Raw genomic sequence first — 14343 nt, 5'->3', positions numbered from 1 at the left:
CAAATCTTGAAATTCTTTTCCCTGAAGTGTATTATGTGGCCAATTAGATGTACAGATCTCTTCAGTAACATAAAGGAATCTTCACTTTGCTTTCTAACATTCCAGCCTGAAAATATTTAAAGGATAAGTTCCCCTGCTGAGCAGTAGCACCTGCAAAGCATCGAGAACATGACCTGCACAATAGCAACCTGATAGAGTGATATGCTAAGTAATCATAGAATCATAAAATCTTATAAATGTTTGAGTTGGAAGGGACCCCTAAAGGTTATCTAGTCCCACTCCCCTGCCATACACAGGGCCACCTACAGCTAGATCAGGTTGCTCAGAGCCCCATCCAGCCTGACCTTGAATGCCTCCAAGGATGAGGCATCCATCACTTCTCTGGGCAACCTGTTCCAGTGCTTCACCACGCGTTTGTAAAAGGGTTTCATTGTTATATAAGGTTACTGTTATATAAATTTATTGTTCTTTTTTTCCTATATCCAGTCTAAATCTCCCCTCTTTTAGTTTGAAACCATTTCCCTTTGTCCGATCACAACAGACTCTGCTAAAGAGTCCGTCCCCTTCCTTCTTATAGCTCCCCTTTAAGTACTGAAAGGCTGCTCGCATGTCTCCCCAGAGCCTTCTCCTCCCCACACTGAACAGCCCCAGCTCTCTCAGCTTGTCCTCATAGGAGAGTTGTTCCGTCTCTTGGATCATTTCTGTGGCCCTCCTCTGGCCAAGCTCCAGCAGGTCCACATCTCTTCTGTACTGAGGACTCCACATCTAGACGCAGTACTCCAGGTGCACCAGGAAAGAAGGGCAGGATCACCTCCCTTGCCCTGCTGGCCACGCTGCTTTTGATGCAGCCCAGGATGCAGCCGGCTTTCTGGTCTGTGAGGGCACATTGCTGGCTCATGTTCATCTTTTCATCCACCAGTACCCCCAAGTCTTTTTTGGCTGGGGAAATCATTAGCAGTAAACACGAGTTTACAATGTAAATAATAACAGTGAATCATCAAAAATTAATTTACATTTACATAAACAGTTGAATTAGGAAAAGTTATTTTGTCTATTAAGAGGATTTCCCTGAAGTACTTCAAACTCTGTTTTTCGTACCTTCAGATGAGCCTGCTCCTCCTCAGGTTGCTGTAGTTGCTCTAAGAGCTCCTGTTATATAAACAGAGAAGTCATCTCTTTTACCCTGCCCTTTCCAGCTTGCCTTAGCATATGCCGCTAGTTCTCACAGCCAACATGCTCTGACAACTGGCAGTCTGTCTGTCAAGAGGATCTGAAAAAATTAAAGCGTTGAACAGAACACTCAGCTCAGGATCATCTCAGTGGCTTCAGGAACTTGTCTACAATATTGATACTGCAGCAGGATGCTTGTTTTTCTGTGAATGCAGAATCTACTTTAAAGTGGTAAGATTTCTTTTTTGCGATGCTTAATCACCAGAAAATTCTAAAAGCCAACCTCCCTCCTCCTTCCTCTGGGCTAGGTACAGCCCTGACAAAGCACAGCCAAGCACCTCTTACTGTGCAGCCAGAAGTGGGTGCTTTGCTCAAGGTGACCCTCCCTGTCTCTAGTCCTGGACACTTCACCAAGCTGCTGTCACCTTCTTCTTGCTTCTTCTCACCTTTTAGAACATTGTCTACTTCCCTTCTGCCTGGCTTATGTCAGGTGAGGAGCTGATCCAACGCTGTCACACCAGGCAACTGGCGCCAGGCCGAGCAATATTGTCCCTTTGCTGCTGGAAGCTGAGAGCACAAGGAGAGGAGGCAGTGACCTGCCTGGCAGTGCTGACAGCAGGGGAGGGATGCCAGCGGCACGGCTGGGATGGTGCCAGGAGCCATGCTGGGAGGGCTCCGACTCTGCATTGCTGGACTTCTGCAGGAACAGGGCAACTTTGCTGATCTTCCTGACAAGCACTTAGGTTTTATTCTCTCGAGTGTAGTCCTTGATGAAGTTTAGGAGCTGACGGAGAAAAGCAGCTTTGTGCTGCTGTCACTGCTTCTAATTACCAGCTTTAATAAGGCTTCATACTGATTCTTCCTCCCTGACTTTTAAGATGGTGTTATGGCCTCTCGGGTGAGTGGATGATTCTTTCAGAAAAGCCAGCAGCAAGAGCAAATCTACAGTGCTTATCTGATACCCACAAACCAAACTGGCTTGTAGTGCAAGTGCAGCATGTTACAGTAAATATTCAACCCAGAAAAAGATCAGTCTTAATGTAAATAGGTGATGGAAATACTGCCCTATCCTCTTCCCCATGAGTCTTCTTTTTTAAGTGAATCCATTTCCTGCACACAACCAATTTTGATCACTGAAAAATTGCTTTATATACAACCTCCTGTTTTAAAACAACCTTTCTGAAGAAGAATACCTCTGCTTAGGCGGACCATTTGTCTTTGATAGCAATCTGAAGGATTTTTGATGCAGTCACCTTGTAAGGCTGCAAACTGACAACACTGTGCAACTCATCCACAAGCTGTAGTGCACTTGTCTTCAGATAATTCTCTTTTTTTTTCATCCTTGTTTAGATTCTGTGCTGTCAGATTTGGGGATTTTTTCAAAACAGGTTTTCTTCTTTCTTTCTTTTTCAGTGAGTTGATGCAACGAGTCACAGAGTTCACCCCAGCATTTTATACGATAAATAGGAAAGATAATTTAAATTGGCACGGATCCTATAAGATATGTCAATCAGTTCTAAGTGCCATCTGTCACAGTGCGCTGAGAGTGGAGGAGAGAGGAAAGCACCCACCGGTTCATCTCACCAGCACTCCCCGCCAGGTGCCTGACTGCCCGTCAGCAGCCGTGTGCTGTCCTGCTTTATGAACAGCCACTTGTTCTGTTCTATGCTGGGGGCTACAGCAGACTTTGTAAAAACTACATCTGAAGCTAAGGTTATACCTCTCTTCTCAAAAGAGGAGTCAGAGAAGCAAAAATCCTGTTTTCCTTGCCAAATTTAGTGGGCAATTCTTCTTTTGTTCCCTTTTTCCTTGCAAACAAGCAAATATATGTCCATCTTATGGTGTTCATGTGCAAAGCTCCATTTCATCCTAGGAGTGCCCAAACTTCTCACTTCCCTGTAAGAGGAAGTTCTGCTGCACAAGGGCATCATTCACCTTTCTCCTTCTATACTGCCACTCCACAAGTGCCTGAATAAAATGGTCTGCGGTTTTCTCTCTCCATGTTTAGTTGGGATCTGCTAGGGTGGGGAGGAGGGATGTCTTGTTTGTTTGTTGTTTGTTGTTTTTTTTTTTTTAGGGTAAAGTGTTGTGTTGTAATGATAAAGGAAAAACACCAAAGTGCTTCACATTCTAATGCCATTCCCTTGTCTGTACAGGCATCGATGTTAAGTCAGATATTTGTGCAATTAGCAGTGTCAAAAGCACCAGGAACAGACCGGCTGGCAGAGATGAGCCATGTCACCCCCCCCTTCCCTCTCTGCCTAAAACCAGACTGCATTGGATGAGCTACATAAAATCTCTTCTTGTTTTCCTGTGATTGCTGCTAGTTGCAATCACAGAATTGCTGATGGTGCAGCCAGAAATCTTCAGACAATAGGGTTTTTTCTTTTTTTACATTTTCCAGATCCCTCCTCCAGGTTGCCCGTGGTCTCTAAGTGGATCTAACCAGCATGACTATTTTTTTTTAATTCTATTTATTGACTATTATCAAAGGAGAAACACCTTGCAAAGCTTTTCCCATTTTTATCCATAGCTTTCCTCAGACAGATGTCTTTGTTCAGTCTTTAAGTTTATTCCTTTCGTTCCCTCATGAAATTAGCATCTTCAAAATCATCCCCATCTTCTCTGAACCTTTGATGAGCAGCAACCAGGTTGCAGAGATTTTGACAATGGCCTTTCTCTGTTATTGAGGGCTGCTCGTGCTTGCTTAAAATCTGTTTCCTATGTGCTAGGACGTTATATCCTCTGCCTCTGAAAGTCATGGTAAATGGAAAAGAATGTCTTCCAAAAGTATTATTTATTTACTAGAAATAGCAAAATTATCACAGCAGAGTCTTCAACTGAAGTCCAAGCTTCACTGTGCTAGAGAAGAGTAAAAACAAGTTCTTGTCCAAAAAGTAAATTGCACAACAAATAAGACAGAGGAATTGTTGAGGAGAAGGTTATTAGGTCTGTGGGAATGTGAGCACCATTTCTTTTGACTATTTATGGAGAAGACTTATGAGTCTGGATATTGTTTGTCTGTCCTCAACTAGATACAGTTTTCAAATGTAATTATAGAAGATGGGTACTCTGGAAATCAGGACAGCTACAGGTCATTAAACAGCATATGCTGAGAGTCACTGATGCCATGAAGCACCCAGTTAGTGAATGATGTACAACATAAAACCTAATTTTATATTTGCTAAACAGAACGTATGCTAAGAGTGGGCAGGTAGACAACAAGCTACTTTTGACTAATAGTTGTTTTTCCCTAATTAAATTTTATCTGTCTTCACTGGAGAAGCAAAACATACAAACTTTAAAAATCATCTCTATAATTTAATTAGACAATCATGAAATATCTTATTATTTTAGCCATATTAAATTAGAAGCATAAGCTTTTCTGCCTTGGAAGCCTGTAGGTTCATTTAAAATCTTACAGGCATTAGCCCACTTTTTATTAAATTCTGTAGATTTCAAAACAATTCCAACAGAACTTAAGCAGAGCATTACTGCTGTCATCTCTTCTGGAAGACTGCTCAAGAAAAATGCCTCTTGATGATACAGACATCCAGGAGTACATTTTGTAATTCTGCATAGAGATGATTTTCATTATGACTTGTCCTCACTCCATATGCTAAATAAATTAACCTCAATTTCTTTCCATCTCAGGATGAATTTCAGATGAAAAAATGGAATTGAAATTTCTTGTTCTTGCCCTCCTAATCTCATGTTCCTTACACAATCACAACGTTGCAACACAGTTCATCTTGTGGAGTGCCTATACATTTGAATTTTTTTTAATGGGCACCCTCCCATTTCTATTGAGAAGGTGTCCATGTCTATCCTCCCAATCCCCTTTTGAATAAGCCACTAAACTCTCTTAAGTAAAGTACTTCCTAAGGGAAGGAGAACCTATAAATGCCCTAGTAGAACCTCCTCCCGTGAGTCAGCAAGTTCCTGCACTGTTCACAGAGTGCACATTCTCAGCGAAGAAATGGCCGAAACAACCACCTATAAACATTGGACAAAGAAATTATGATCTCTTTTTAGGATACCCCTTCTTGCAGAGACATCTTCTGTTCAATTAATTATTTAAAATTAATTTTCCTCATGCTCTTTTATTACGCTGTGACATCCCCTGACTTCTGCAGAGCTCCTTTGTAATGTCTGAGATGTCTAAAGAGGCTAACATCTATCAGCTGCACACAAGTCATTAGTTGACTGATGCCTTCCATGGCATTACATTAGCAGCCAGCTTCCCTGCTCTGGGGCTGCACAGCAAGCTCCTCTGCTCCAATCAACTCCAAAAGCTGCCTCTGCTGTACCAGTGCTCAGAACTCCACAAGCATGATGTAAAATATATTATCTGTAATCATGTAAATTTGTACAGTCGGAGAGTCGGTTTTTATTTGCTTGGCAGGAGAATCCACAGGCTTGCAACACTCCAAAGCTTTAAAATTGCTAGGTACAACTGCTGTGACATTTCAATTCAGCTGTGCTCATCCCAAATGATAAAACGACCATCTCTGACCTTTCACATGCACGTCTGTGCATAAAGCTCTACAGTAAGTAAATGTTTGAAATCTCTCTTGGAGAACTGAAAGCAGCTGCTACCCTGTGTGTGTATCTGCAAGGATTTAGAAGACTTTCATTAATATTCTGCTAAAGTAAGCCTGAGAAATTTTACTGGTAGCAGTAGCACTCAGCCTCAGAGAAATAATAGGTGAAAGACAGTATGTGACATGCACTCACATCAAACCTCAGCAGAAATGCAAAGCAGTATCTATGGCTACATTCCTCACAAAGGTGTGGAGTGTCACCTGTGCCCACTCCTCTGTTGTTTATGCCAGCAAATGTCAGACAGAAATGTGCATCCACACTGTGCCACTTCGTTATTGCTTTCTTCATTTGGCCAGAGGGCCCAAAGTACATTCCCCAGAAGAGAAAACTTGTCAGAAGAATTTATGATGAAAGCATATGGGCATATGGCATATGGGAAATGAGCTGATTTAGTGTCACTCCTTAGCAGTCTCTTGCAAACACAGTCCCGCAGAGCTTCTGCCTGTTGAACAAACCCTGTTCCCCTACCAAACTGTGGCATCTGAAAAAACACTCATTTCCTCTTTCTGGCATAAGACTGAAGGGAAGTTTTAAGAGCTGTAACTACTCATGTACATACATTTTCTGCTTATATCCTCTCATGGGATGTGATGTAGCAAAAAGTGACCTACAATGCTGCTTTTCATGCTGCCTCTGTAACACGAACGCCTTTTCTTCAAATGTAAGGAACTGACTTCCTACTTGAGGAAAACAAATGACTGCATAACCCTTGTACTACAGGTGTCTGTTCCAAACCTCTTGGCGATGTGATACACAGATAAACCGAGCAACAAATTTGCAGCCTCTTTTGTGTGTGTGAGTGGAGACATCATCTTTATATCATTAAAAGAAGGACAATCAAAGATCTCGCTGCACCTCTTTAAAACCCAGTGAATTTCAATAAAGACTGTCAGCAAATACATTTGTAACTTTTTACTGGTGTCCTAGTCTAGAGTGCCATGCATACAAATGGATCTAGGGAGGAATCCTGATTACTTTCTATCTGCATCATCCAGAAAAAAAACAAAGCAGAAAAAAGGCTTCCATAGCTTGTGGATACATTCTATTTGGAATGGAATTGAATGGAATGCTTCTGAAAGTTATAATATTAATAAACCAAGAATCTGTCTACTTTTACAGCTAATTTCTAGTTTAGCATTTTTAAATGATACATTCATTTGTTTTAATAGAGCTTGTTAATTTTGCACGCAATTAGAGCAATTTATAATTATAATAACAAATATTCATATCATACGAACTGAAGTTAAGGGTGGATTTGACTTAATAGCAAGTCTTTTAATTCTATCTTTACTTAGATATCTAAATCTGGATATGATATATATATATTATTTTTATCTTCAGTGTTCTCCTCAAGGGCGTGCTAATCTTGACAACAGTTGATTATATTTAAATGTTAAACTGTCAAATAACTTTATTTGAAAGGAAAGGAAACAAGATCTGAATCTTCTCGAAAACAGTATAATGTGTGCTGATTCCTATTCTTCAAGACTTGTTCAAAACGACTGACTGTTATTTATGCAAGTGAGATCCTCACTAAGATGTTAGTCCTTTAAATGATGCTAAATTGTTATGCTTGGTTAGCTTCCTCTGAAACTAAGCTAATAAAATATAATATATGTACAGAAGTTAAACCAAATTTGACATCTCTACTTGCCTTGAATACTACTGACTAATCTTACATAAATATTAACACACAGAGCAAGGACAAGTGCTCAGCCTCCTTCACTGTCATACGAACTGAAAACTAGATCAGTCTTTCAAGCATCCTTGATAACATATAAACAATTCTTCTTCACTTCACAATTGTCATTTCACCCAAAGGTGAAAGCTGAATTATTATTCCAGGGCAGGAATGGTGGCAAGATTTTTAAACTGATGTTATGAACGTTCCTCACTTGATTGGAAGAGATTGAGAGATTGGCTGATTCAAATCGACTTCTTGTGTTGAATTTTATGCTATGGATAGTTCTGTGACTGCTATAGGACAATGTTGACAGAATAATAACTGCGGACATTTTAATATATGTATAGCTCTAAAAAGCTAAATTGTCATCAATATATCTTATTTATTTCTTGGCAATAACACAATCTTATTAGATATAAATAGTGTCTAATCTACCTCCCACGCTACAGTGTACATACCAGGAATCTTGGTAGCAAGTTGGAGAGAATGAGAAAGAAATAAGGCTGAGAGCTGAACAATAAATGAAAACTTACGAGAATTTTAATATGAGCCTGAAATAAGAGCACTAAATGCAAGCATGAATTAGCGATTCTTGTAAAAACCACGCTTTACACAATATTTTAAAAACTGCAGTTTTCCTATAGATTTTAAAGCTTTATTTATTTATTTATTTTTCATTTTCTGCTCTCTATAGTTTTCCTAAAGCCGGTGATACTGTCACTTTAAGGACATCTTTGCTATTGTTCTTATGTAACAAAGTTTTCATTTCTTCAAAAGTGTCAGAGTTCAGTACTCTCTGATCAGATTATTTTGGATAGTCCCTACAAGAGAGGTTTACTCTTTAGCATAAAATTTGCTTAGTCGTAGCTATTTGGCATTACAGATAATTTTAGTTTAGCAGAATGATGCTGCAACGTATTGAAATCACAACACAAACACAACAAAGTAATTCCAAAGTACAGTTGAACCACAATACAAGCACAATGCCCACTCACCATCAGTGGCTCGCATCAGGCCTAGCCTGATAAAGCCTGCTAATCTCTTCACAGTTCATTCTGTTGGTTGTCAGTTTTTACATTCTACACTGGGCTAAGCTTCATATATGTTTTTCCCATGCTGATCTGGCCAGCTCAGGAGGATGTTCCTGCTTTTGTGATTAAATGGGGGAAGGCGATTCTTGAGTCCAGTGGACACACTTAACTAATACAGCCATTTATCCAAACTTTCAAAGGCAAATAAATGTCATAATTACTCATTCCTGTATGTGAAATTCATGCGTGGACAACTGCATAACTGTTCCAGTACTGAATCTTAAGGGTTTGGGACAGGGTTTGGAGGTATGCATATGCAAGTCCCATTTCCTCAGGAATGACCTATGTCTGCCATTCTGCCCCGTAAGACATATGTATTATCATCCTTACAATCACTTAAGTTTGCCCTCTCTCTCTATCAACTCCGAAAGACTCCTCAAACCAAGTCTGTAGCTAAAGTTCCTTCCTAAACTGTGGTATTTCTGTGGCTCATTCTCTGCTTGCTACAGTGCATTCTGCTCTCTGCCACAGGATGCACCTAGGCTCAGTTCACCAGCCACTTTGTCTTCATCAAATACTTTTCAAATGGTTCTGACCTTAACATGTCTGAAGTCACCAGTGTTACTTTTACAGGATGGCTCTTTGCACAGAAAATACACATTATATCAGGATATTCAAATATGCAGCTGTGCTCTAGAGGTCTTAGATATGTCTGATTGTCCTTAACAGTTTTATGGGCTTAATTCCTTTTTAATATTCCAAACAGATATGCTGAAATGGAAAGCTGGCTTCTTAAATCAACCCTGTTAACGCTTATGTGGAATATTGAGTACTGTATCTCACAGGAGCAAGTTAAACCAATTCCACAAGATTTGTTGCTGATGACTTCCCAAATAGAGTTTAAGATTTGCATTTGATTTATTAAGACACAACTGTACTGGGAGAACCTGTCCCAGGGCTTTTCTATGTACCTAATTGATACTGCTGTGCTCAGCAAAGACATGCAAGCTCTGTTTAGAAAGTAAAATTTTCAGACCTCGGTAAGATATTTTCATAGAATCATAGAATCACAGAATGGCCTGGGTTGAAAAGGACCTTAAAGATCATCTAGTTTCAACCCCCCAGCTGTGGGCAGGGTTGCCAACCACTAGACCAGGCTACCCAGAGCCACATCCACATTTTCCTTCAATTTAGTGCTTCCAGGGGTATTTTTATTTATAAACATATTTAAATCATTGGCCTCTGGGATAGGCTGCACTTTGTACTTATTAACTGTATTTTCTGGGGTAGAATGGAATGATAAGAATGGGTACTTGGGAGCTTGGTGGGGACATTTGGTATGCCCCTCAATTATTTTTTTTTTCAAGATAAGGAGAAGCTGCTATTACATTTGTTTTAGGATTCATTTGTTATTCATGATTAAAGGGTTAAAGATCAAACAATGCGCTAAAACTTTTGGAGATCAGTTCCACCTCCAACATGTTTTTCTTGGACTATAGTGCTATATCTTCACCCACTTGATATCTACTGTTGGGAATGCCCTTTTGAAAGTGGGTATCTATTTTGAGAGAATAGCCATGGTTACAAGAGCAGCCCCTAAATTTTGAATTCAGCACATCAACACGGTCTTCTTTTAAGAGGAAAGATGCACAGTGACCTCCTCCTGGAATACCACATAGTCTTGTGGCTCAACTCTTGAAAAACAAGTCAGTAGATATAGCTGTCAAGCTGAGGAGATCCTGTATCTCAAATTACTCATTTCCGTATTCACACACTGCAATTACGTGAATTCCGCCAAAAAGGAGATTTCCTCTCCCCTTTGTCTATGTTTGGACAAAGAATCATCTTTATGAACTGGGGAAACCTACTGTAAACTTCTGTATCAAGGACACAGTGTGTAGTATAAGTGTTTCTGAACTCTTTCACAGAAATTCTTGTCTCTATACACAGAGAAGAATTGCCTTGTGCAGACATCTGAAAGCACTTCTCACTCTCTCCCCCAGCTTTGAAAGTCTGGGCACATCACTTAGCTTGTTATGACAAGAAGCCTTACCTTTAATATATTGCCACACCTATTTTAGGGGCCCAAAATAATTCAGCAGATCCTAGTGTTCAGTATTTTCCTTCAGGCAGCTTTTTGCAGTAGGAAAAAATCAAGTTTTTTGGCTCTGTCAGTGTTAACATCTTCATTACTTATCTGAACTCCTCCAGTTTCTTTGAGTCTCTATAGGAGGTTTGATTTTTTTGCTTTGCTTTTTTTTTCTACTTAATTCAGTGTCTAATATTTTTCTTATACTCCTCACTTCTAATTTTGAGGCACTTGGTGCTAAGAGATAAGTCTGTGGCAGATGTAATTATCCAGCAGGATATTAGTCACTTGCTACTGCCACCTACCTGCCTTTGTCATACCAGTGTGTTTTGGCTGGGAAGGGAGCTCAGAAATCCTTCCACCTTCCTTACAATTATTTCTTCAAAATAAATAGCTGTGTGGCAGCCAGACAGAAAAATCAGAAGTTTAAACTTTAAACCTGAGACTCATCATCCCTCTAGTCAATAGGTCTGACTCTCAGAACCTACCCCATGCTTTATCTTTATTGCTGGCATCACCATGTTGACTTTTTAAACTAAAAAGAACAGTTGTAATTGTCTAGCTTGTTCCTAGGCTCCTACCTGTAACTTCAGCTGGAACCAGACACATCTATCAGGAGGCCATTCAGTTTGATGTTAAAGCTTTAAAAACCAGAGTTTAATTGGAGCATAAGCTTATTTAACTTCACTGTTTATTTTAGAAATATTTTTGCACGATTTTACCTCACTTCAGTTTTCAGTCCTGGCAGCTCTTTAGAAGATATGCTATCCTACTCCTATAGGTTAAACTCACTTTGCATTTCGATGAATAAATAAATCAAGCATCTGAGAACAGCCACATCTCCACCATATGGGATAATGAAGTGGATTGGGACAGATGGGGAATAAGCAGGCAAACAACCCCAGGTCGTAAGAATGCTAGGCAACACTAACCAAAAGCTTCCAAATAATTCTGTGAGGACTCAGTTCACAATAACCAGTGAATCACTGGCTTGACCTAAAATTGCTCTCACAGTGGCTTCCTTGTATCGGGCAACTGGTTTCTCACAGATCTGCTCACTCAGATATGGCACTGGATCTCTGTTGCCTCTACACATTTTGATAATTCTGCACCAGAAATTGAAAATCTGTCTACTGATGCTGATTGAAAGTGATTCTGAAGAATCTCCCTTGGATCTCTGTGACCTATCCATTCTCCTACCACGCCATGCTGGATCTGAGCCAGGTTTATGTAGAGAGTGGCTCCATGTCATTCTTCCCAGAGCTGCCAGTACTGGGAATGAGTGTTGGAAGATCTGGGCTGGCTCTGCATATAGCAGTTTAGTGGCTCCTGAATGGCATGACATTCACTGACTCAAGGTGCAAACTGTGCAAAAAAGACAGTATTTCTGGACACATGCAACCAGATTCTTATGGCACTGCACTTGAGTTTAGAAGTCCAGCTCACAGAAATTGGCTCTGCACAGAGTTAGCTCACTGTCTTTGCCATGATTAATGGAGTGATTAATCAGCAACCGGATAAACCACCCACAGATCATTCACAGTTGATTATAGTTTCTTTTATCTGACTGTGCTCCTGGAGTGAAATTTTTTGTAATGCACAAGCCAAGGTTGTTTCAGCTAAATACCTAGTGGGTATTTGCAATCAAGATGCCACAACACTGCTAGAGACAAATGTTAACTTTTGCTCAAGGGAATATGGGAATGATGGTGCTATTGTAGGTCAGTACAAAATGAAAGGCTATCAGAGTAACGAACAGCCCAGCTTCAGCCAAAGATGAACTGAAATTCTCAAGATGCAATTCACTGGAGGGAAGTCATGCTCTTTTCATGATCCCACTTTACTGAGGTTTGTCTTGGCTTGGCTTGGATTGGCTGGATTTAAAAATAAGTGCCTGAGGTGGCAGAAGACAAAAATGCTTCTCCACTTTGCAATGGTTATGTATGCTGCCAATTGCAGAAGCACGTTGTCTGAGGAAAAATGTATCAGTTGTACAAAGCCAGAGACATAGGGATGGAGTTTTTTTTAAAAGAACTCTGCTCTCAGGTGCTGCTGCAACTCTTACCATTTGGAACCCTGACATAAACTCAGCCAAAGGTCCTATGGGGCCTATCTATGCTATGTTTGAGAGGTTAGTAAAACTAGCAGCTAAAATACTATTTTGAGAATAATCAAAATCTTAATTAGATGCTTCTGTGACAAGAAAAATTAACTTCTTGAATAAACTGCTGTTTTGTGTATCTGCAAATGATTACACAGACTCCAAGATGGCTCAGTTAAAGCCCACGTTGAGCTAAAGACAGGTTGCTTGGCCTTATGGGGAAGCATCTAAGGATGGGAGGGCACTATCAAACACCGCTGGTGCGTCTCAGGGCAGCCTTGCCTTCCCGGGAGGAACCCAGAGCTTCCCGCCTTGTTTCTGCTGCTGTAGAATTTGCGTGCTGCAGGCTGAGCGTAAGATTCTGCTGCTCGATTCTTCTTCCGGAAGAGCCACCTACCAGTTAAATGGATGTGGGGACTGAGGATGGCACAGAAAGCATTTGTCTCCACGACAGCGTAGTTACGTTTAGTCGAGAGAGCATGAGAGTTGGGTCGACGTGGCAAAGCACTGACCCGCTGGGGATGATGCAGCGCGGACATGGTTGAAACTCACCACAGCCACTGTCCTGTCACAGGAATGGTGCTGTGCTGTGCTCCTGCCTTTGGCGGCCCCTGGAGAAAGGCTGTGATGGACACAGCACCTTTGTGTTGCGCTGACTCCTGCCCTCCTGCACCCAAGGCACCGCTCTCCTTTCTCACAAACAGCAAAGGGAAGACGGAAGGGAAGGCTGGCAAAGAAGAGCCTGACGTCGTTTGCAAGATAGCGTGGTTTGCTCACCACAGTACAAAGATTTCCTTTGGATTTCATCCACTGAATCCAGCGGAGCGTGACTGCATCCCACCTCCCTCAGAAACGCTACTGGAGCTGAAGAGAGGAGGAGGCAGCCGCTCATCTGCAGACCCAGCAGCACGGCCTGACGTGGGGCAGGGCGAGCTCCTCCTGCCGCAACGTGATGACGACCCGTCTGGAGATGATCTGCAGGGACAGCTCATAGGTGGTAGCCAGGAACAGACGCTGCAGGAGGCGACAGGTGTTAGGGAGAAGCCAAGGCATGGAAGACCTTCAAAAAGCACTGAAAAGCATCACAAAGCCACAGCCTGGACGCTGGGGATTACAATGAGCAGACACCAGGGTGCTAGACATTATCTGCTACCGTACAAAACGGAATGGAATGGACGCTGCGGGAGGAGACAGGTGTTAGGCAGCAGCCAAGGCTGCTGCACAAGCCCCAAAGCCATGCTGCTGCAAGATGAAGTGCCTCGCTCTTTCTTCCGTTCATCCCAATCCCTGTGAATGAAGACTCAGAATGCAGGCAAGGTGTCCATTGAGCACGACCGTGCCTTTATTCATTAGAAGGCAGGAGGCTGGGAGAGGTGCAGAGTAAAGAAGAGTAAACTCGTCTTCTCTCGTCATGGAGAGACTGGCTCGGAGCTCGTGGTGCTGCCCGCTGTCTGGGACCGGCTGCCTGCTTCTATGTCCTCCTCCACGGGGCTTGGCTTCTCCTCACGGACGCTGTCCTGCTCCTGCACGGAGGTGCTGCTCTCAGAGCACTCGGACTCTGCTTGGGGTGTTACCGAGCTCCGGCAACCCCTTTTTGTATTGTTCTTGCACGAAAGGAACCTAAACCCGGTCCTGGCCAAATACCACACACAGCATCAATATG

The sequence above is a fragment of the Numida meleagris genome, chromosome 1, assembly GCF_002078875.1.
Source record: "Numida meleagris isolate 19003 breed g44 Domestic line chromosome 1, NumMel1.0, whole genome shotgun sequence".
Lineage (NCBI taxonomy): Eukaryota > Metazoa > Chordata > Aves > Galliformes > Numididae > Numida > Numida meleagris.
This window is presented reverse-complemented; position numbering follows the sequence as displayed.